Source organism: Euprymna scolopes, chromosome 26 (assembly GCF_053919585.1).
Source record: "Euprymna scolopes isolate OS-2025 chromosome 26, ASM5391958v1, whole genome shotgun sequence".
Classification (NCBI taxonomy): Eukaryota; Metazoa; Mollusca; class Cephalopoda; order Sepiida; family Sepiolidae; genus Euprymna; species Euprymna scolopes.
The window spans coordinates 14,747,393-14,751,148 of NC_136507.1; the positions used below are offsets into that span (position 1 = coordinate 14,747,393).

Below are 3,756 nucleotides of genomic sequence, written 5' to 3' on the forward strand. Positions count from 1 at the left end.
AAAGTGATTCTTTTTAAATGAAATCTGAAAATATAAACTCTAAGTTTATTTACTTTGTCTAGTATATTTAGCAGTTTTATTTGGATTTTCTTATATGCATATTTCTTTTCAGATATTTTGTAAGACTTCAAACCACTAGATTCATTAACCAGTAATCTAATTCATTTCAGTGAAGTTTCCTTTAAGTGTAACATTTCAGTGAAGTTTCCTTTAAGTGTAACATTTCAGTGAAGTTTCCTTTAAGTGTATATATATATATATATATATATATATATATATATATATATATGTATATATATATGCATGTATATTTATATATATATATATATATATATCTTAGAAAGTTAAAATATATTGAAGAAATTAACATAAAACCAATATTATCAAAAGTGCTCAATACAAAGTCATCATCAAACATTGCACCAAGTGATGTGTTGGGGCACAACAAATCCCTTCCACCTCTGCCTATCCTGAGCCAGCCCAGCCAGTGAACCCCAAGAATGCTACATAACTTTCCCCTTCCTTCCCACCGTTATTCTCCAGGTTACTGTTTAGGGGCTTCCATTCTAGTAGACTTCACTCTACACCTTTCTTGAGGATGATGACAACTCCCTCATAATGTAGGTGATCACTCTTTCCAGAGTAGAGGACGGTTTCTACAGATCCAGTCCATCTGCTCTCACAAAACATCTCATGTTACCCCTGCAAGCTTGCCCGTCTCGTACATATCCTGTTAGTAACGTCCCCTCGGCTTTGGCCTCCAGCATTTATTCGGGGTTTTTTGTCTTGTTTTTACACAGGAATCACCACTTATTAAGCCCCGGAAGCCACCCAAGGATAAGGGTTAATGGGTATATATTAGTCAATATGATTATAGCGTAGTAAACATAAGTAGTGGAATTTTTGTAAATTGGATTACTTAGGGGAGCGGTTCATCAAAAACTTGTTTACGTTGAACTTGAAGACAATCAGATTGTAGTCAGCTGGAAGGCAGGCAAACGGAAGAGAGTTCCACAGGCGTGCAGTTCTTAGAAAGAAGGGTTATTCATGGAATCTACGTTTAGGTTTAGGTACAAATAAAGAGTGTGGGAAATTATTGTTAGTGGTTTTGGCTAGACGAGTGTTTTTCGTGAAAGTTTCACGAGGGGGGCATAGATTGAAGCTCAGATTTGGCTCAGATGTCCCCCCCCCCCACACGCTGAAGCAAGGGTTTTCTTTGTTACTGTTCTTGTAACATACTTGTTTTACGAGAAAGTGCCGTTAGCCCTACGCTCAACCCCTAACCTGGAGGACCAGGGATCAATCTTTGTCTGGTTTCTATCCGTCAATCTTTCTGGCAAGGGTGGCCCTGCCATGAGCTTTCGCTCCCGCCAGCATAGCTCTAGGGATCATTGAAACGCTTTAGCTCCTTCACCGCGACAAGGTGATAATCCAAGAAGGAGTCAATACAAAATAGATCCTTATGAATAAATATTTTATAAACTTTAAAGCAATTGACACAAATTAATTTGTTTCTATGCAAGCATATATTATCATAAATTTATCGATAGATTGAACATATTTACTTAATTTTACATATATTTTTATGAGTTGAGTATCGTTCTATCGCCTATATTGTTTTAAATTGTAAACATTCATAGATATGTCCACATGCATATAAACATACATTAATTTGTTTAGCATATTTAATGTTATATAAAGTCTATTTCAAGTATGTGCATTTGTACAAACGTTATCTGCTACACATGTGCATACATGTTTCTGCTGCAATTTCTTTGAAAAAGCAGCTTCCTTATACCGCAACATTTAGATTCTATGAAATATAAAGCCAATATTTTGTATACATAAACATACTATAATTACGCTCTGTTTGCCATTGAGTATTTTCTGATGAACACTGAATTCCAACTGGATTCGAACATGGCCACTCAGATTCTCGGTTCGTGTCGTTTACTATCTCGTCACAATCACCTTCTAATTTAAACTCCCTTGCATGAGGTTGGAAAAAAGATCAGGTTCGGGCTTAAAATTTTTTTTCTTTCTTTAAAACGAACTGGATTCGAACTTGGCACACTGAGCGTTTCAGTTCGTATTGTTAACCACTTACTTACCGACCCCGCTCCGTTATACACACACAAACATATATATATATATATATATATATATATATATATATATATATATATATATTGTCATCCACATACAGTACTGTTTCGTTGTATCAGAACTCATCAGTGCGGCTAGACAAACACCTTTCCCCAGCCGTGGATTGAACCTACATCCGTCTCATTGAAAGTCGGCAGCTCTCACCATTCGGCTACGAATCAGTGCCGTAAATATTTCTCCTAGAGTGTGTATTAAATTCACACCCTCCCGTCGCACAGTGCTCGAACCATCAGCTTGTTTACAAACAAATTAATAGTGGGCTTCACTTAATCGCTTTTAAATATCGCTGCTTAACTTTTGTGATCTGACGGGAACTGGTGTGTTAAACATGATGATGATTCTTCTTTCATATACAGCATGATCATGTTTGACACACCAGTTCTCGTCAGATCACCGAAGTTAAGCAGCGATGAGCCTGGCCAGTACCAGATGGGTGACCATTTGGGATTTCTAGGTGCTATATGTACTCTCCGTTTATCCCGGTATTGTTTCCAGTCATTCTGGACTACTCCTTGCCAATGGACTCAAGCATTGCAGATTCAGGATAAGTGTGGTTGGAGATTTCGCAACCCTTGCCACCACATTACATGTGTAGCTGGCCTTATAGGGGTATCCTATGTATCTCGAGACTGAACGGAGGCATCGAGATTTTTAGACTGTCGATTGAAACAATTTGTAATGATTTAAGCGAAAACAAAACAAAAAAAAACGAGGTTGAAATAATAAAAACACATTTAACTCTACTAAAGTATTGAACATTTTTTCCCTGTTTTTTTTTTTATCAAATATGCCCCCTAATGTATATATATATATATATATATATATATATATATATATATTGTTTATATATATATATATTATATATATATATATTGTTTATATATATATATATATTGTTTATATATATATATATATATATATATATATATATGTATATATATTTGTATTTGTACAGATTCATGTCATGATGTATGTGTATATAAACAAACGCATAGGTACACATTGTACTAGATGGAATATGTGTATAAGCCACTATCTGTGAGACTTTATATGCTACGTGCTGCAGTGTATATGCGTATTTTAATGTGATTACACACGAGATTTGATAGACTTGATTGAGTGCTTTCATACAGACGTCCGTGAACGCATATGTGTGCGCATTTCTGGTGAATGTATGATTGTTCTGCGTATTGTTATGTGTGCGTTTATGCGGATTCTATCTGTGTGCATCTCTTCCGTAGAATCACGATTTCAGCTGGATTTACCGAAAGTTAGAGTTTGGGAATGGGTAGGGGAGAGGTTCTGTTTCGATTCCCAACAAAGACTGATTTCTCTTGGGAGACATAGAATGGAAGAAGAAAAGCCAAAAACAGATAGAAACGAAATGAAAGAAAGTTTGGTATAAAAAAAGGAAAGAAAGAAGAAATGAAAAAATAGAGGAGGAGAAAGAAAGAAAATAAAAGGCGAACAAAAGTATGGAAAAATTCGTTACATTGGAAGAAAGGAATTTGGGAAATAACAAGAGAAAGATAAATGAGATAAAGAAACAAATAAGAAAATGAATAAAATGACTGTAAGAATTATAAGGAA

The 3,756-nt window shown here is 35.3% G+C and overlaps 1 pseudogene; it reads left to right on the forward strand.

The window, feature by feature from the left end:
• The first annotated feature begins 2,514 nt into the window (after window positions 1-2,514).
• Window positions 2,515-2,632, forward strand: LOC145248419 (5S ribosomal RNA; annotated as a pseudogene).
• Window positions 2,633-3,756: the final 1,124 nt, after the last annotated feature.